At 39.7% G+C, this 21,927-nt stretch overlaps 1 long non-coding RNA gene across 1 annotated transcript; it reads left to right on the top strand.

The window, feature by feature from the left end:
• The first annotated feature begins 9,966 nt into the window (after positions 1-9,966).
• Positions 9,967-13,015, top strand: LOC138329968 (uncharacterized). Its single transcript, XR_011209500.1, has 4 exons — positions 9,967-10,408; positions 10,658-10,953; positions 11,977-12,167; positions 12,532-13,015. It is a non-coding gene; the product is annotated as an uncharacterized lncRNA (long non-coding RNA).
• The last annotated feature ends 8,912 nt before the right edge of the window (positions 13,016-21,927 follow it).

The following is a 21,927-nucleotide window of genomic DNA, read 5'->3' as shown; positions in this document are numbered from 1 at the left end:
TCCACTCATTCCCCATTCGCCCACAGACGTGAAGGCAACGATGGAGGAAAATGTCAAGTGTTCGAAAGCGATCGGCATGAGTCATGCGATTATCACCTGTGATCAAGCAACCTACGAGATCGCATATGCAATCAGAAACCAATTCCAGAAACAGTTTCACTCCGTTATTCTATAGCTCGATGTATTTCATCTTTATCACCATTACATGAAGTCAATTACAAAAGTTCTCAGAGGTAGTGGGACAGAAGATATCCTTATGGCAGACATTATTGTTCTTCCTAGAACAGCAAACAAAGTCTTCAGTGACAAGTGTGATTACTATCAAACATTGGGGGTCCTTGCTCCCTTACCTTTTGAAGTGATGGTGTCTCTGAAATGGAATGCCTTTGAAAATTGGTGTTCACGGGAGGTCAAATGTACAAACTGTTTACAGGACAATATCCTTGGAAAAGTACAGATAGTATATGGGTTGTAACCCTACATTTAGCAATGAGGAAGACATAGCGAAACTTCTCCGAGATATAGAACCAGCCCTGAACTCTGTAGTCTGTTCATCTGCTGTTAGAAAAATTTAGAGCTTCCAAATCAGAATTTCAACATTTGTTTGTGGGACACATTCATAGAAATGGTGGAAATCCTAATGCGCTTCTGTAAGCACAGCGTTCTGGCCAATGGCTACACTACTTGGCGGAGGCAAGTAAAATGCTCCCCTACATTGTTGCGACAGGACACCACAAATATAGTATATATCTACCGCTTTACCTCAGAGAAATGACCCAACTTCCAGAAACAGCTCCACTTGTGTACAGGAGATATGTTGACCACGGAGACATCGCTGTTCGGTGATCAGTTGGAAGACATAATGGCGTCTGTCCCGATATGGTTCTTGAGTAAACCTACAATGCAGATGTGAAGCAGAAACAAGGGCTGTGTGGCATTACACTGAATCCAAAGACGCACGCAAAATGGCTCTTCACCAAACCTATTACTGCATCCATGTCCGGGAATCTCAGGAAAATGCTTAGTACAGAGAATGACAGCGACACATTACATCATGAGGCAGGGAGACTGCAAAGGACAATGCCTCTGTACAGAGAGCTATGAAAATAATCCCTGTATTGATTTTACAACGAGTCACACAAATAATTGCCAGTGGTGGGCAGATTGATGTTAAGGAAATTATTGGAGAACATGAGTGTACCGAAATACCTCCTGCACTGTTTGAAAGTACGGGTGAACTTCGGCGAGGTTCAAAGTCGGTTTTAATGAGGCGAATGTTGAGCGGGTGACTACAATACCGTCAGACCATACTGCAAAACAAAGCATGTGGCGAAGGCTCCCGATGTAAACTTCTCTTATTTTGGTTGGATAGTGAATGACATTGGCAATCTTGCCGCTGTGAAAATGCTGAAAACGGCATTTCAAACTAGTTTAGTATAGTTCTCATACAAATGCCGAAAGAAGTGTGCTGGTAATTGTGTGTGCAGTAGAAACAATGTAGCATGTTTTGTGGGTTGTAGTTGTCAAGGCAAACCTGGATATTGTACACACATCACTCCCACCTACCACCTACCAAGAGGCGGATAGTGATCCAGAGATTGAACAAACACCTCGTAGACAATCGTTACAGTTTATATGGAAAAATTAAACTGTTTTGATTTTTACTTGCGAATAATCTCCTGTTTACTGTAATATTATAACCCATGAACACAATCTTCATATTTTGAAGGAGTACTTACATGTATGTATTTGAGGTACATGTGCTTTCATTTAAGAGCACTTTTGAAGATTTTTTGAAATGACAGATTAAAAAGTCAAACTCAAATATGATTCAGATAATATACAAGTATAGTTCTATTCAATAGGCGGCATAAATATTTAGTTACATTTTACGAGGATACGACAATTTATATTTTGTGTCAATATGAATGAAAGTTCCAAATTTATTCGCTTAAGTTCAGTTTTTTTTTGAATTCATTAGCATTCAAATATGAACCAAAATTGCACTCTTATCTTAATATTTCTTTTAATTCTTTACAACAAATACTCAAAATCACAAAATAAAATCATTAGAAAATAAGTAATACCAAATACAATCCAAAAATTGTGGGAAATATGATTAAACCTGAGCAAAATATGTGTATTTTGTGCGAAATTTGACATTTGACCTTCAAGTGACCTTGACCTTTTCAGTGTCATAAGACAAATGATAAGGTCATATTCATATATGAGTAAATCTTGTAAGTCTCGCATATATTATATCTGCATGAAATATATTTGCTCTAGTAGAACTTTGTACAAGTATTTGTGGCCCTACCCTATTTACTGCTAGCCAACCTCACTTTTACTGGTTCCTTCGTAAATGACCCCCAGTTTTTTTAAGCAGGTTTCTAGAAATGGTAGCTAGGTCCAACATGTAAGGAAATGTTTCATAGTAACTTGAAATAACATTTTGGAGGATCAAATAGAATATTAAAGTTTCTGAGGAATACAATTGAAGACAAATTTAGAATTTTCCTCTTTTTCGAATTGAATATTTGAATTTGACCTTCATGTGACCTTCAGCTAAAATTGTACATTAACATTATATTTATTTAAAATCGTCTATTATATATTCATGTTAGAATGATACCTAAATCAAAACATTATCTCTTTTATTGTCCAACTTATTGAAGTTCAACTTCCCCTACCCCATCCTCGGGATATCGCCTATTTTTGATATAGGCGGTGCTATAAATGACCCCATAGAAAATTCTGTGTGGAATTCCCAGAAGGTTGGTCACTCTAAAATTATCCGGGAAGGTCCATTGTAACTAAAAAACAACACCAACCTTTGCCAGCTTTTGGTGTCCATAAAACCTCTCTGGCTCCCCAGGTATATCTGCTCAAGGCCAAAAGTGAGTCGGTACCAAGGGAGGCATTGGGAAAGATAAAGTCAGTTAGGAAGAAGAGACAAGATAAGATCATAAATTTAGTCGCCTTTTACAATCATGCAATAAGGGCGGCAGGTACAGTTCTAACGCCCTATATATATAGCTACCTGCAGGGCTAAATTAAGTCGCCTTTTCACGGTGATGTAACAAAGTAGGTCCTGCGGGTAGGACGTAAAAATGTACAGTACCGTGCCAAAAGTATTCGGTCACAATGGCGGCGTGTTTACATGACGGTAAAAACGAAACGAATTCCAAATTAATTTTACTTATATACTGCACAGTCGATTGCAAAGGTATTACACACTTACCTTCAGTATTTTGCTCGATGTTCTTTCCATCTAATTACGTTTTAAATTCTTTTAGGGATCGTGTTGTACAAGCTTCAAATGTACAGAGACCGGACAGAAGTATTCGGACAAAATGGCCGCCGTAACGTCATGTGAACATCTCGCTAGGAAAATAAAACTCTTTATGAAAAATATGAGTGTTGTGATACTGACCCTTGGACTTTCGTACTTCCATTCAGACGATCAGGAATCGATTGGTATAAAATCTTGAATGTATTCTACATCAATGCCTTGCCAGATGGTTTGTATTGCGGCAAAAAGTTCTGTTTGATTAGTGATGTTTGTTGACCACTGTTTTTAGTCGTATTTTAAGTTTTAACCACAACATTTTCGATGATATTTAAATCAGGACTTTGTGGGGCCATTCTAATACGGGAATACCATGGTTTGTAAAATTTTCCGACACAAAACGAGCCTTGTGAATTGGGGCATTGTCCTGTTAAAATATGTAGTTTGGTTTGCGAAGTGTCTCGCTAAAACTGCCAAAAATTCTTCTCTTCCAAAATTTCAATGTATTTTAGTGAATTGATGGTTCCATTTACACTGCAAACAGTACCAACTCCATGATGGGTAATTCACCCCCCAACCATCACGGAAAGTGTTTCCCGCTGTTGTTATTACCGATCACGATTCGACTTTCATCAGAAAAAATAACATCTTTCCAATAGTTTTGATAGTTTTGATCAGTCAGATTTCTATTATCAAAGCAAAATGTCACACGTTCCCTCAATTTGACTTCACGCACAACCATGGTTGTTCTTCACTACAATTCTGTGGTATCCCTGACTTTTTAAATTCCGGTTTTACACTACACTACTAACCTATTCATCATTTACAATGTTCCTGTAGTCATTTAATTCGGCTGTTACTTCAACCAACGTTTTCCTCCTATTACCGCGCACAACTTTTAAAAGCCTTCTCTGGTTGCGATCTGTCAAATATGGCGACCTTCCACATCGATGTGTATTTTCAATGTTTCCTCTTCTCACATATCGCTTCCAATTATCAGAAATTGTAGATTTTGGTATGCCTAACCTATCTGCAACAATTGTTTGTTTTATCCCGCCTTCTATCATCGCTAGGACCGCTTTTCGTAAGCCTGATGTCACTTCTTTACCACCACGACCCATGTTATTTCCGTGAATTCCTGAGATTCCGTCAGCAGACGACGTAATTTTTTTTTACCGCCACAACATTACGCATGACGTCATCTTTCCGATGACATATACGATGACACAAACCAAGACTTCAAACTGGATTTATTCCAATTTTTACGCGCCGCACGAAATTTAGCGGTATATACCATAACCTCAATGTTGTTTTTGGTATCACGCGGCTGCACAAGATCCAGTCGCCATCCTTCACGTCGCTTTCTCCATATATAAACCCTGTGGTCCTGCCCAATAATTATTTTGCTTTCATCAGAGAAAATAACTCGCTTCCAATCACTTAGTGTCCATCTCTGCTTTTCTCTACACCAAGCAAGTCTCTAAGTTCTGTTAATCTGTTTCATGACAAGTTTCTTCCTAGAAACACACCTTGTAATACCCATGTTGGCTTAGATGTCGCTGAAGTGTTCCTTTGCCCATTGTATTTAACGGTAATATCATTAAGGGAATCTCTCTAATTGTTTTTAACAATCCTCTCCAAAGAACGATAATCCCGCAAATTCACTACCTTGGTCGTCCGCTTCTCGGCCTTTTTTCCAATGAACCACATATACAAAATTTGTTTACAATGTTAATAACTGTAGACTAGGGTATTTTTAGCATCTTACCTATCTTTGGTCATGAATATCCACTCCTAAACATGCCTACGATCATATTTTTAACGCCCATTGACAGTTATTTCCCTTTTCGGCCCATCTTGGTAATACACATCCTCGGGAAAAAACCAGAAAGCAGACAATAACAAAACTATTGTGTGACAGAGGTTGTCAGTATAATGTGTACGGTTGGGGTAAAATTGTACCTGCTGCCCCTATTGCATGATCGTAAAAGGCGGCTAAATATACGATCTTATCATTTCTCTTCTTCCTAACTGACTTTATTTTCCTTAATACCTTCCTTGGCACCGCCTCACTTTTGGCCTTGTGTTGAGCGTTCGCCGCTGTAAGGAAGGCTCTGGGTTCTGTCCCCTGGCCGAGACACAAATAAGTCTATAAAAGTGGTAGTTTCCGCCCCTGCTTAGCGCTCAGCATATAGGGAGTGGGACTGGTTTGCTCGTTGTCAGTATAATGTGACCGGGTTGGGTGTGTTGCTTGGTATCTTCGGCGGCATGTTTCAGTGATTTGTTTGTTTGATTAATTAACGTCCTATTAACAGCTATGGTTATGTAAGGACGGCTTCTCACGAATGCGGTGTTTTGCATGTATGTTGTGCGGGGTGTGTGTTTTGGGAGACTGCAGTATATTCATAGGGTTTTTTTTCAGGCCAATTTGGGGCCGAAAAACTATTTTTTTCCCAATTCGAAGACCAAAATATCCCAAACACAATGTTAAATATAAATAATCCTGCCTAAAATAAAACATTCGGATTTAATCTCGTCTGAAAAAGCGGCTGGATATTTTGCTGTATCGTTCTGTCCGGAAATGTCCTGTTACGTTTATCGGTTGCTTTTGACTTTCGTCACACGATCTTTTGTGTGCTTGCATCAGGAGTAATACTTTTATTTGTGTTGAGCGCTTCGATGACTATGACGAATCGAAAACAAAATGACTTCCAGTAAAATACAGGAATAATTTCGATCGTTTTATTTTGAGTTATCATTGGTCATAACGGCCGCTATTATACAAAGAAATTCAAACAAACAGATAGTAAGAGATGCGAGAATCTTTCTTCGAGCCAGTCAGCAACGCAGTAGTGGTCCCTGAACTTACGATTTCCGTTAATGAAACGGTTGTTGATGGTGTTGTTGACATTGACGATTAGTGCAAGAACCGTTGTGAGAATGTTGATAACGAGAAACTTGACGACACAACAAACCTTCCACAGTCAAGTACTGATCAAAATGAATGTGAAGAGCCGGAAGACGAGTCAATATCAAGTAAGCCTGCTTTGTCCAATGACTCCCGGGAATTTTCACGCCACAAATATGAATTACGATTCCCGTGGTTGTTCTATAGTTATTGTAAAGGAGGCTTTTGTTGCAAGCTGTGTGAACATTTTCATCCGATCAACGATAATGGACAGCTTCATGCATTTGTTTCTGGGGTGCAACTAGGGACCCACCCAACAAGGAAGCTACTGAAACATGATGCTTCAAAACATCATCGCTAAGCTGAACAGAAACAAGAGGCCCAGAGGGCCTGTATCGCTCACCTGGTTTGTAATGCCAAGTAATGTTCTGAATACAGGTTCATTGTTTCTTTTCTGAAGGAATTTTAATATTAACCTCTAAATCCCCTATTAGGCCCCACCCCTCCTGCCCCCAGGGGTTCAGAGCCAAAATTTATACAAGTTCTGTTCCCCTTCCTCCAAGGATGTTTGTGGCCAAATTTGGTCACAATCCAAGCAAAACTCTAGGACAAGTAGCAATTTATAGGATTTACCTCTATTTCCCCTATTGGGCCCCACCCGTCCTGCCCCTGGGGGGCCAGAGCCAAAACTTATACAAGTTCTGTTCCCCTTCTCCGAAGGATGTTTGTGGCCAAATTTGGTTACAATCCATACAGAACTCTATGACAAGTGGCGATTTAAAGAATTTACCTCTATTTCCCCTATTGGGCCCCGCCCCTCCTGCCCCCCGGGACCAGAGCCAAAATTTATACATACTCAATTCTTATTCTCCCAAGGATATCTCTGGCCAAATTTGGTTACATTCCATGCGGAACTCTGTGACTAGTAGCGATTTAAAGGATTTACCTCTATTTCCCCTATTAGGCTCCGCCCCTCCAGCCCCCGGGGGGCCAGAGCCAAAATTTATACAAGTTCTGTTCCCCTTCCCCCAAGGATATTTGTGGCCAAATTTGGTTCCAATCCCTGCAGAACTCTATGACTAGTAGCGATTTAAAGGATTTACCTCTATTTCCCCTATTGGGCCCCGCCCCTCCTGCCCCCGGGGGGTCAGTGCCAAAATTTATACAAGTTCTGTTCCCCTTCCCCCAAGGATGTTTGTGGCCATATTTGGGTACATTCCATTCACAACTCTATGACTAGTAGCGATTTAAAGGATTTACCTCTATTTCCCCTATTGGGCCCCGCCCCTCCTGCCCCTGGGGGATCAGAGCCAAAATTTATACAAGTACTGTTCCCCTTCCCCCAAGGATGTTTGTGGCTGATTTTGGTTACATTCCATGCCAAACTCTAGGACAAGTAGCGATTTAAAGGATTTACCTCTATTTCCCCTATTGGGCCCCGCCCCTCCTGCCCCCGGGGGGCCAGAGCCAAAATTTATACAAGTTCTGTTCCCCTTCCCCCAAGGATGTTTGTGGCCAAATTTGGGTACATTCCATTCTCAACTCTATGACTAGTATAGCGATTTAAAGGATTTACCTCTATTTCCCCTATTGGGCCCCGCCCCTCCTGCCCCTGGGGGGTCAGAGCCAAAATTTATACAAGTACTGTTCCCCTTCCCCCAAGGATGTTTGTGGCTGATTTTGGTTACATTCCATGCCAAACTCTAGGACAAGTAGCGATTTAAAGGATTTACCTCTATTTCCCCTATTGGGCCCCGCCCCTCCTGCCCCTGGGGGATCAGAGCCAAAATTTATACAAGTTCTGTTCCCCCTTCCCCCAAGGATGTTTGTGGCCAAATTTGGTTACATTTCATTCAGAACTCTACGACAAGTAGCGATTTAAAGGATTTACCTCTATTTCCCCTATTGGGCCCCGCCCCTCCTGCCCCCGGGGGATCAGAGCCAAAATTTATACAAGTTCTGTTCCCCTTCCCCCAAGGATGTTTGTGGCCAAATTTGGGTACATTCCATTCACAACTCTATGACTAGTAGCGATTTAAAGGATTTACCTCTATTTCCCCTATTGGGCCCCGCCCCTCCTGCCCCTGGGGGATCAGAGCCAAAATTTATACAAGTACTGTTCCCCTTCCCCCAAGGATGTTTGTGGCTGATTTTGGTTACATTCCATGCCAAACTCTAGGACAAGTAGCGATTTAAAGGATTTACCTCTATTTCCCCTATTGGGCCCCGCCCCTCCTGCCCCCGGGGGATCAGAGCCAAAATTTATACAAGTTCTGTTCCCCCTCCCCCAAGGATGTTTGTGGCCAAATTTGGTTACATTTCATTCAGAACTCTACGACAAGTAGCGATTTAAAGGATTTACCTCTATTTCCCCTATTGGGCCCCGCCCCTCCTGCCCCCGGGGGGTCAGAGCCAAAATTTATACAAGTTCTGTTCCCCTTCCCCTAAGGATGTTTGTGGCCAAATTTGGGTACATTCCATTCACAACTCTATAACTAGTAGCGATTTAAAGGATTTACCTCTATTTCCCCTATTGGGCCCCGCCCCTCCTGCCCCTGGGGATCAGAGCCAAAATTTATACAAGTACTGTTCCCCTTCCCCCAAGGATGTTTGTGGCTGATTTTGGTTACATTCCATGCCAAACTCTAGGACAAGTAGCGATTTAAAGGATTTACCTCTATTTCCCCTATTGGGCCCCGCCCCTCCTGCCCCTGGGGGATCAGAGCCAAAATTTATACAAGTTCTGTTCCCCTTCCCCCAAGGATGTTTGTGGCCAAATTTGGTTACATTTCATTCAGAACTCTACGACAAGTAGCGATTTAAAGGATTTACCTCTATTTCCCCTATTGGGCCCCGCCCCTCCTGCCCCCGGGGGGCAGAGCCAAAATTTATACAAGTTCTGTTCCCCTTCCCCCTAGGATGTTTGTGGCCAAATTTGGTTACAATCCATGCAGGACTCTATGACTAGTAGCGATTTAAAGGATTTACCTCTATTTCCCCTATTGGGCCCCGCCCCTCCTGCCCCTGGGGGATCAGAGCCAAAATTTATACAAGTTCTGTTCCCCTTCCCCCAAGGATGTTTGTGGCTGATTTTGGTTACAATCCATGCCAAACTCTAGGACTAGTAGCAATTTAAAGGATTTTCCTCTATATCCCCTATTGGGCCCCGCCCCTCCTGCCCCTGGGGGGTCAGAGCCAAAATTTATACAAGTTCTGTTCCCCCTCCCCCAAGGATGTTTGTGGCCAAATTTGGTTCCAATCCATGCAGAACTCTATGACTAGTAGCGATTTAAAGGATTTACCTCTATTTCCCCTATTGGGCCCCGCCCCTCCTGCCCCTGGGGGATCAGAGCCAAAATTTATACAAGTTCTGTTCCCCTTCCCCCAAGGATGTTTGTGGCTGATTTTGGTTACAATCCATGCCAAACTCTAGGACAAGTAGCGATTTAAAGGATTTACCTCTATTTCCCCTATTGGGCCCCGCCCCTCCTGCCCCTGGGGGGTCAGAGCCAAAATTTATACAAGTTCTCTTCCCCCTCCCCCAAGGATGTTTGTGGCCAAATTTGGTTACAATCCATGCAGAACTCTAGGACAAGTAGCGATTTATAGGAAATGTTGACGGACGGACGGACGGACGGACGGACGACGGACGACGGACGCGGACGCCGCGCCATGACATAAGCTCACCGGCCCTTCGGGCCAGAGTGAACAGAAAAAAAGTTGGTCATAAGCAGAGCGTTATAGATATGCTCCATGCTCAGAAGGAGAATCAGGAAACACATGTTAAAAAACTAAATAGAAAGTATTTGAGTGCTCTGATACGTACCATTATATTTGTGGTAAAGAAAAGTTGGGCTTTGGACAGTGTTTCAGATTTGATAGAGCATGTGAGGATACTGAGGGGGTAAGAAATTGTAAATTACATGGGGAAACATAAGCCGGGGATGGTTGTGAAGTATACCTCTTCATCATCTGTGACAGAGCTTCTTCATCTGATTACATTATTCACTATTATGAAGATATTCTTCTTGATGCTCTTAGGAAGGCAGAATGTTTTTCGTTATTGGCAGACGAATCTTCAGACGACGCTCATAGGGAGCAGTTTGCAATAATGGCCCGTATTAAATACGAAGGGACAGTGTCCCTTGATATGAAAAAGGTCCTGTTTGTTGGATTTGATGGCTGCAGTACCATGAGTGGTGAGAACAAAGGTTAGTATATTTTCAATTCATATTAAGATGATCCATTCCTAGACTATTGTAACATAATTTTTTAACATTGAATGTTAATCCGATGAATCAATCAAAAATTTTCACTTCGTTATTAACAAGAAAGATTGGATTGCAAGTAGTTTTCAACAACAAAACTCATGTATTAAATATTTAATATTTAAAGAAATATAATGATTATATCACAAAAAAGTGATCATCCAATCAATGAATCAATAAAATATTTTTTAGGTCTGCAGAGGAGAATTAGACATCATGTCCCACATCAGGTGTACATAGATTGCCGCAACCATCGTTAGGCTCTGTGCATTAAACATGTGACCAAGCAGCATCCAGTCACTGCCACTGTTGATAGGTTCATGTTGGGTATCTCGAAGTTGTTCCACTATTCTCCAAAGTAATTTGTGTTGTTCTGTCATATCCAAGAGACATATGGCATTAGACAATACAACCAGATCAGGGCAGCAGCGACCAGATGGCTAAGTCATAGCCGAGCCTTTAAGAGGCTTGTGGGCAGATATGTGCAAGTGAGTAAAGCACAAAATTCGAATCGTCATTTTTAGCAAAACTTAATTTCTTTTGATACTGAACTTTCATCTAAACATGATTATATCATGAATAATTAAAGATGCTCCACCGCTGACAAATAGTATTTTATCACTATCAAAAACAGCAGCAGACGATTTAGTATTTTTCTTCAGTTGCAAAAGTTACTTAGTTAACACCATTACCACTATTGAAAAGTTTGAGCTTCTAATTTTACTTCAAGTTAAAAATATAAAAAAATAATTAATTGCATCTCGAAAAAAATTCCGTGGCACTATATCCTATATGGAATGAAGTACTGATTGTTCATGCACCAAAGGAAAATAAATTATTTTGTATTATTTTTGTGTTAATTAGACATATATATACACGATTTAACACTAACTATTGTTCAAATAATTAATATCATATATGCTCTGTCGGCGGTGGAGCATCTTTAATAATATAATGACCACATTACATTCTTTTATCCTGTGAGGTAGGCTCTGGGTTCTGTCCCCTGGCCGAGACACACCAAAGTCTATAAAAAGTGGTAGTTTCTGCTCCTGCTTAGCGCTCAGCAAAAAGGGAGTGGGACGACTGGTTCGCCCGTTGTCAGTATAATGTGACCGGATGGGGTGTGTGTGCTTGGTGTCTTCGGCGGCATGCTCCAGTGATATAGCACTATAAAAAGGGCAAAAGTTCCACTATACAAGAAGACACAACATGAATATACCGCGGTCTCCCGAAACACGCACCTCGCACAACACACACGCAACACACCACATACATGGGAGGCCGTCCTTACATGACCATAGCTGTTAATAGGACGTTAATTAATCAAACAAACAAACAAACAAAAATTATATATAGTAAGAAGTTTGTAAGACATAGATTGATTTTTTTTAAAAGAAATGTGTGTCATATTAGTGGTGCTCTTAAATGTATGTACAATCTTATCTATATATTATTAATGGTATATGTTATTGAATTTCTTTTTATTGATTTCATTAAATTATTTGCAGGTTATTGATACACCGATGCATCGCTAAGTGAGCGCTATGATCCAGAGTTGTTTGGTGTGCGTGAACAACTTTTGTGCAAAAACTCTATGGCTATGGTTTTGATCCTATGTGACCTGCTTGCTCCTGTAATCAGATTCAGCGATTTTCTTCAAGGAAATCACGCACTTTGTGATGTCACAGTGAAGACAAAGGTACATGATTGAAAATCGAATATACCTCTTCATTACAACTTAAAATACTATCTGTTATTTAACCTTTTCTGTTCATCTTCCTGGAGATTGATGATAGAGACAATTTGGCAAGGCGTTTGAGGTAAAAATTCTAATGATTCTTTGCTTGTCTTATAATACAACTGTTAGTTACAACATTAAATGCAATAAAGAATTAATATTTAAAATTTAATCCCACATTATTTTACTGATTTTATATCATCGATATAAATGATATACAGCATTACCAGGGATTTTTAATTAATACCCATTGAAAAACATATTTATTTTAACTTTGTTGTGCTCTTATTTTTTATGACTATTTTCATAATATATTATTTCACAGTGCACACAATGTCCTGACTGAAAACCAAATTCTGGAAGAACTCGTGATACCAGTCGTCCATAGTCTTATTGGTGAAATAATGGACGCTTTCCACATCTCTCCCCTGTTGAAGGCTTTCTAAGTGTTTGATCTGCGGGAGCTCCCACAAACAGCTACAGATTCACCAGATTATGGAAAGGCCAGTTAAATTAAACAAAATGGAAATTTTGAGTGCCACACTTTTATGAATGCGAAGAAAGATATTTGACCATACCAATGCCTTGATACAATTTTAGATAATAGTACTAATTAAAAATTAATGTAGATGCCAAAATAAAAAAGATAATTCTGATCCTTGCTTATTAATACATTTTTCAACTGAAAACAATTACTGTTAACACATATAGGCCTAGCATCACATTATAGATGTCCAAAGGTTGATGTATACAATGGTCAGAGAACAGTAGGCACTGCTGTCCACCAGAAAGTCACCATTTTGGCTGAGTTCAGTGCATTTAAACACTTGATGTTTATTCTGAAGTAAATTTTCTTGTGATAATATAATAACTATTGGTATTAGTCTAAGTTTAAGATATTTTTTCTTTGATTTTAGTTTTGTGATAATTTTCTTTAATTTGAAGTATTTGTAATATTTTGATTTTAATTATTATAGTTTAAAATGTGTTTTAATACAATTAACAGTTGTATACTATTTATACTGTTAGTGGTTTTTCCTATGATTGTTTTTCTTCGTTTTATGATTTTGATTTAGCATTTGTTCTGTTTTAGATTTTATTTGGATTTAGGTTGGAGTCCTTCGATATCAATATTTAATACAAATTAATGGTAAGTAGAAGATTAAGTAGTAGATAAATGAAATAACTAAGTCCAAGGATATTTGAATTTTAGTTTAATATGAATTCAATTGGATTTTTTGTTTATATCCAAAATTATTTCTTATTTTTAAACAATTCTTTAAATCATTGAATTAATGTGCACTACACATACTATATATTAAATATATAATATTCAACAGTCCTGTGTAGTGACCTTATAGTTATACCCCTTATATATTTACTTTTAGAAAAATTGGTGATGACAAGACTTGGTGAAGTTATATCAACGGACTCAGTACTGGCCAATACATTTCCAGCGATGCACTACATGGTCCAACTTTGTGACATAATTCCTACATCAACAGCTGGAGTAGAGAGGATATTTTCTTTTATGAATTCGCTTTGCACACCATCACGCTCCTCTCTCCCAGAAGACCCTTGATGCCCTGATACGCATTTGTTCCATGTCAGAGAAAAATGTGTCATATGATGAAATTATCAACATTTCTCAGCAAAGGCGGGCTAGGGAGATATTGGTGTACATATATATGTAGATTGTCACAAATTAAACAGAATGAAACAAGATTAACATATGTATTGTTAATTTGGTTCTTATGTTTTTTTATCAGCTAGTATACGTAGTACACAATCACGTACTGGGGTATGTCCATTTCACTTATTACCGCGCTTTTTTCCCCAAACCAAAAGCCAGAGGCCCCATTCCCAAAAAGGTGGGGGAAAAAACCCCGATTCATGTTGTGTCTTCTTGGATAGTGGAACTGTTGCCTTTTTTATAGTGCTATATCACTGAAGCATGCCGCCGAAAAGACCAAGCAACACACCCCAACCGGTCACATTATACTGACAACAGGCGAGCCAGTCGTTCTACTCTCGTTATGCTGAGCGCTCAACAGTTCCACTATACAAGAAGACGCAACAGGAACATACCGCAGTCTCCCAAAACACGCATTTCGCACTTCACTTACGCAACACACTGCATAAATGGGAGGCCGTCCTTAAATGACCCTGGCTGTTAATAGGACCTTAATTATAAAATAACCAAACAAACAAACAAATGTGTAAATGAAAAGCTACGCTAGCAACTCACAATCAGCTTGTATCTTGACTGTCCTTGGAAACCGTTGTAGTTCTCGCAATCAGCTGTCTGCTAATTCTAAACCCCGTTACAGCGAGATCCATGTCACTGTGTACAATCCTTTTCTTCAACTTTCACTGGAATCACTGGCTTGAATACCAACTGCAAAAAGTCCGGCTTCCTGTCACTTATCCGATCTAACGGCTGATTTCAATACCTTTAAAAGTGCTTGCAGCCTTACGGACGGACACTTGCCCGTTCTGTACAGAATCCAGCACCTTCTTAAGATTCTCTAAATCATACTGCTCAAAAGTTCCTTTTCCGGTGTGAGCCATCACTGTACTTGTGAGATGTCGAATTATGCTCGATATACAAAGTGTAATTTGGTATGCAATTAACTCACCACTTGGAAAGACTGCTATCAGCTTTTGAATGATTAAAAAATCCTTGCGGAATTCGTCTCTCCACTGAGTGATGTCCGTAATGTGCCTCATCAATAAAAATAAATTTCACACTTTGCTGCACCTCCGCAGTCCGAAGAATATTGTCATTTAAAAAATGTTCAGGATGCCCAAAATAAAATGAATTTTTATGAAGGCAAAGGCTAGGTTCTTCTCAAGATCCTGGAGTTTTGATCGAACTTCTGGACATATTTACAGAGAACAATGATATCTTTCAATTTGTTATTTTTGTACAATTTCAAAAATTAGAGATTTCCCATACCCAGAAGGCCAAAAGTGAGGCCGTGTTAAGAGAGCAAACTTAGTAAGGAAGAAGAGTAATTTAGTCGCCTTTTGCGATCAAAAGAGTAATAACTTATAATAAAAACACTTGCTTTCTATACTTGTACTATTATACTTCATAATAATATACAATTTACTTACCTATATTAAATAATTAACATGATCACAGATACTTCATATACTTAACTTAACCCAATGGGGAACTTCCTCACATGAGTCCAGTCAGTTATCTCGTAATGGTCTTCTCCATGGTCGCACATGCGCTAAATCCATGGTCGCACATGCGCTAAATTGCTACCATCCGGTTTGATGCCTAATAGTAACGGCGCTGTCACCGATGTTGGACCAATTCCTTGTTGCAGGGGCGAGGGGGTGTATAAAGGCATAAATTGTCTTCGGAGAAGCCGGAGGGCTTTGTCCTTAACAACAGTGGAGTCAGTCACTGTCACAGCCTCTAACTGTGGAGCTGATGGTGACTCTAAGACAGGTCTATGATTCTCGGTATGCTGCCGAAGAAACACCTAAATCTGTCACATTATACTGACAACGGGTGAACCAGTCGTCCTACTCACTGAACGCTTAGCAGGAGCAGAAACTATCGCTCAACAGCGCTCAACAGAAGGCCAAACGTGATGACGTGTTAAGGGACATGTAATTGACAGTGAGATTTCAGCTTTTGTTCCACGATATCTGCTTCCTAAGCTCATGTACCATTTTGAACAGAGGTACCATCAAATACATCGAGCAGTCAGTGGCGTAGCGCCCGTGCATGCTTGCATGCTCAAGCATGCAAAAAATATTCTTACTTACATTTTTATACAGTCAGAAAAAACACAACATTTGAATACACGTAACGCTGCAGAATATAAATTACGTATAAATACATATGATATGTCCAACTATATGCCTAACATAACTTTGTGCACATTAGAAAGGCTTCAAGATTGGCCATTCTGGAAAACAGTCTATATATTTCCGGTTACCACGTGCATTTAGTTGTTAAATTTGATTGTTTGAATCTTGTCGAAGACAATATTAGACTTCTTTACAAAAATCCCTCAAGCAAATGTGGCTTTTGAATCGGGAAACACTTACGAATACCAAAATAAACAACATCGCATGAAAAGTTGGAAATATTCTAAAAGTATATAACTATATTAAAATGATAATAAATCAACTAAAACAGCAATTGCAACATGTTCTTGGCCAAAGTGAATTTTTCAATTTTAGTTCACTTCCCGCCCCGTTTAAACGCGTGTTAATCCATGATTTTCAGTGTCTACTCACGAAATAGTTGACTTTTATATTTGTCGAATATGAACAGATTGTTGATTTAGAAAATATTTTTGTTGTAATTGTTAGAATTAGAACAGGATAGGTAGAAAAATAGGTTATAAATACTATGTTTAATTTTTTTATTGAGGTGATCGTGGACTGGTCCCTTCTTACGCAATTTACGCCATTTTGACAGTGGTCTTTGCCTGGCTGTCATAAACAAACCAACATGTAAACTTAATTTCAATTTTGTTTAAAATATTTGCCATAAGTTTTTCATCAGTTGAAATAACACAAAATTCTCCCATTGCTTACTATTTTGATTTTTACAGGCAAAAACCCGTGTTTTTTGTTCGAGCACTTGTCAGGGGAGTCTAGTATAGTACGATTATATGTATATAAAAAATCACCACTGTTCTAATTTTGTATATAGTTCTGCATGGTTATCAACTAGATATCGTGACCTCCATTTAACCATTGGAGTAAAATGGTTACTACATTGTAACAATGTCCCGTCAGCTTCTGGGCGGCGTCGCCCCCCATACCCCCTACCGGGGCTTCGCCCCTGGACCCTGAGCAGGGGGCTGTCGCCCCCTGCACCCCCAGGCATGCAGGCATATCCAAACCTAGCTACGCCGCTGGCAGTGACACTGGGAAATCACAAGGGATTCAAAACCCAAACCTATACTATCTACATATGGATTATCAAGATTCTTCGGAAGCTGATTATCATGGTTAAATTCACAACAACTTAGTTACAGACATATATAAACACATACACAAACCCTGTGTCAGGCGTTATTTATAATTGTTCCTGATGCCACTATTGCATGATCATAAAAGGCGACTAAATTTAAAATATTGCTCTTTCCTTCTTAATACTTTACCTTGTACCATTCGGCCTTCTGTTGAGAGCAGCTCGCCGTTGTGAGGTAGGCTCTGGGAAGCCAGGAAAGTGGTAATTTCTTCTCCTTCTAAGCATTCAGAGTGTTGGAGAGACTGGTTCACCCGTGGTAATTATCATGTGACCGGGCAGGGTGTGTTGCTTGGTGACTTCGGTGGCGTGCTTCAGTGAAAAAGCACCATAAAAAGGCCAACAGTTCTACTATACAAGAAAGACACAACACGAACATAACACGGTCTCCCACTTTAAACACGCTAATTAGTACACACTGCATACATGGGAGGCTGTCCTAAAATGACACGTTAGCTGCATACTTTGTTATTCATCTGAAGTATGGGCACCAGTAATGGTAATGAGATTGAAAAAGTGAATCATGAATTTTGTAAAAATATTGTTTGTGTGATTGATTAAAACCCTATTGCCGGTCAGATTCATGTAAGGACGGCCTTCCATGTACGTGGTGTGTGCGTGTTTGAAGTACATGGTGTTTGTTTTGAAGACGTGTTATGTCCGTGTGTGCCTTCTTTTAGAGTTGAACTGTGCTCTTTTTTGCAGTGTTTGAGACCTGCAGGTAGGGCGTTAGAACTGTACCTGCTGCCCCTATTGCATGATCGTAAAAGGCGACTAAATTTAGGATCTTATCTTTTCTTTTCTTCCTAACTGACTTTATCTTTCCTAATGCCTTCCTTGGCACCACCTCACTTTTGGCCTTGCGTTAAGCGTTCGCCCCTGTGAGGAAGGCTCTGGGTTCTGTCCCCTGGCCGAGACACACCAAAGTGGTAGTTTCTGCTCCTGCTTAGCGCTCAGCAAACGGGGAGTGGGACGACTTGTTCGCCCGTTGTCAGTATAATGTGACCGGGTAGGGTGTGTTGCTTGGTGTCTTCGGCGGCAAGCTTCAGTGATATAGCACTATAAAAAGGGCAATAGTTCCACTATACAAGAAGACATAACATGAATTTACCACAGTCTCCCAAAACACGCACCTCGCACAACATACACGCAACACACCGCATACATGGGAGGCCGTACTTACATGACCATAGCTGTTAATAGGACGTTAATTAATCAAACAAACAAACAAATTTTGCAGTGCTATATCACTGAAGCATACCGCCGAAGACACCAAGCAACATTCCTACTCAAAGCTTTTGTTTGTTTGTTTGTTTGATTTATTAACGTCCTATTAACAGCTATGGTCATGTAAGGACGGCCTCCCATGTATGCGTAGTGTTGCGTGTATGTTGTGCGAGGTGCGTGTTTTGGGAGACTGCGGTATATTCGTGAAGTGTCTTCTTATAGTGCTATATCACTGAAGCATGCCCCCGAAGACACCAAGCAACACACCCCACCCGATCACATTATACTGACAACGGGCGAACCAGTCGTCCCACTCCCTGTATGCTGAGCGCTAAGCAGGAGCAGAAACTACCACTTTTATAGACTTTGGTGTGTCTCGGCCAGGGGACAGAACCCAGAGCCTTCCTCACAGGGGCGAACGCTCAACTCAAGGCCAAAAGTGAGGCGATGCCAAGGGAGGCATTAGGAAAGATAAAGTCAGTTAGGAAGAAGAGAAAAGATAAGATCCTAAATTTAGTCGCCTTTTGCGATCATGCAATAGGGGCAGCAGGTACAATTCTAACGCCAAACTCTTTGTTGTACCAAAGGTTGGGCGTTAGAATTGTACCTGCTACCCCTATTGCATGATCTTAAAAGGCGAGTAAAATAAGATCTTGTCTAGGCCTTGCGGGTAGGGCGTTAAAATTGTTCCTGTATTGGAAAACTACTATATACTACTATATACTAAAGTAGCAGAGAAGCTAGTAAAAGACTTTATATGACACTATGGTACTCCACTGGAAATACACACATAGTATTCAGATCATCTTGTAATTTTGATTTGTCTTCAATATTTTTAATTATCCTAAAAAGTTTTGTATCATCAGCAAAAAGATACATATCAGATTTTACAATGTCTGGTAGATCGTTTACGAATATTACAAATAATAATGGTCCCAAGACTGACCCTTGTGGGATACCCGATGTAACCTCTTTCCATTCTGATTTTGTGGAGTTTATTGTTACTTGTTGTTTTCTCCCTTCTAAAAAACTTGATATCCAGTCCATCAAAACTTTGAAAATGAGATCTTTTTGTAGTCCATTTATCAATTACAATGTCACCTCAAATAGTTGCAGTGAAGTAGTTGCAGAAGTAGATCGACAATGTGACTATAAATCCATATTGCCTTGAAGAAAACAGTTCATTTGAACGCATAAAGTTATTGATGTGCTCGCGGACAATAGTTTCCATAACCTTACATATAACGGATGTAAGGCTAACTGGCCTGTAGCGGTTAATGAGATAATAGAAATGCCTCCATTCATCTAGTGAAATCATCACCGATTACTAGTATAAACTGGTTTTTGTTCCTAGTACGAGGTAATGGACCAATAGCATCGAGTGCTATCCTGTCAAGGGGATACCCTACTCGGTAATTCTTTAATGGGTGCCTTCGTTTTAGAATTCGACGATTTCAAACGATTACAGCTTTCACATTGTGTGATATGTCTTTTAATCGTTTGTACAATAGAACTTCTCTTTTATCTTTTCAGTAGTCCGCTGAATTCCCGTAAGTGCAGCTAAGGTTGAATGATGACATTTTAGCATCACTTTCTTCTGTAATATATTTGAAACTAACAGTTGTATTTTATCTTGTTCGGGTGTCATGGACGTCTAAACCTGCTAATTTCTGGTTCCTCTGTCTTCCATGTGTCCAGAATTTTAGGTTCTTTAAACTCAGTGTTTTAAGCGTTCATGTTTACTTTCCTTACAGTCTGCTGCGATATAATTCTATCTACAGACTCTTCTTCCTTTGTAATTAATTCAAAGTTTTCTACTGCATGAAGTTCTATCATGCAATTTCCTGTCAGCTTCACGCTCGATTTCCTAGTATTCACAATTCTGACGGGTACATAATTCGTGTATGGATCAATTAATGCCCGCGCCACAATGAAACTTCTCTTAGCTTCTACAGTCGGCTCAATTGTAGAATAACGTGTATCTAGTAACTCCGCATTTACCGACCTCCCAGCTATGACTGCTTCAGTCTCTGCCGGAATTGTCACTGTCTCTTTAACCACCAGACACTCGGTATTGTCCATAGTTCTAGATACATCACATTCCAAACATTGTCCCTCGGCTTCCAGTCCACGTTTGCCAGAATATCTAATTGATCCAAGATGTCGCATCCCAAAGCACATCATCTAGGATGGTCCCTGTGAATAACTTACTTCCCATCTTTATCCTGACATCTGCAACGCCTTGTGTCGACATTTTCTTCCCAGTCTCAGCAACTACAAGCCCAAACGTATACTCCCTTGTCATTGGTCTCTTGCCTTCTAGAATTCGTTGAAATACCTTATCACTGATCACGGTTGCCTCTGCTCTTGTATCCACTACAGTTCGCAACCCAATATCCTCCACCTCAATAGACGCTTTAATAGTGACTGCCCGTACCCTTTCTATTACAAGTTCCTTGAACCTAATGACTTCCGCGTCCTCCGTTCTCCCAGTCTCTGGTGATTTTTCTATTTCAACCTCCTAAATTTCCTCTGTAGCCTCATCTGACTTATGACGTACGTTACTTATCAACCTGTATTTGAAATTTCTGATCCATCTGTACCTCTTGACTTTCTAACTCCGTTTGTTTGATCTTTGCTAAATGGCTGGTGACGTAATCGGACCATGTTGTGTTACCAGATGTGTTTTGTATATCTTCCATAGAACTCATAGCATTATATTTCGGACTGTAGTTTGGCCGACAGACAGTCCTTTCTAGTTTAACGAGTTATCTTTCCTGGATACCCTATTTTCCTTGTTTCCCGTTGTGGTTTATCTTTCATCAGTGGACAATCTTTTCTGCAATGTCCCTCTTTGTGACACCAAAAGCAAACATTGCTTCGATTTGCAGTTGGCTTGTTACTATTGTCCCTTGAACGAGTGTTGTTTCTTTCCGTGATCATATCCTTGATTTCTCTCAGATCTTTCGATACCTTTTTCATTAAAATTTATCTCAAATTGTTGAAATCTCTTCTCCATCACATATTTGCTATGCCCCATCCTTCTGATGTCCAGATCATCATGATCGTCTGTTGTGAGTGACAACAAATGTTCCCAACTGTTTCCAGAAAATTAAAAAAAAAATCTACGGTAAATCCATCTGACCCAGGGCTTTTGTTATTTTTCATGCGTTTTAAAGTGTTAGATGCTTCAGTATATGTGATATTTCATTCTAATGACTTATAATCTGCATAGTTTAACTTTGAAATTAGACATTCACTAGAAAATTCATCTAGATTGATATCATCAATATTGCCGTCACTAGAATATACCTGTTTATAGTACTAACTTATTTCTCAAAGTATATCTTTCTAATGTTGAATTATTTCACCATTATCTTTCTCTACTTTAGGGATAATTTTAGAGACAAAGATTTTAAAAAAATAATTTGATGGTTTTTCATCCTCTATCGATTTTGCCTTTGCCCTTATGATATTTCCTGATTT

The sequence above is a fragment of the Argopecten irradians genome, chromosome 8, assembly GCF_041381155.1.
Source record: "Argopecten irradians isolate NY chromosome 8, Ai_NY, whole genome shotgun sequence".
Classification (NCBI taxonomy): Eukaryota; Metazoa; Mollusca; class Bivalvia; order Pectinida; family Pectinidae; genus Argopecten; species Argopecten irradians.
This window is presented reverse-complemented; position numbering and strand designations above follow the sequence as displayed.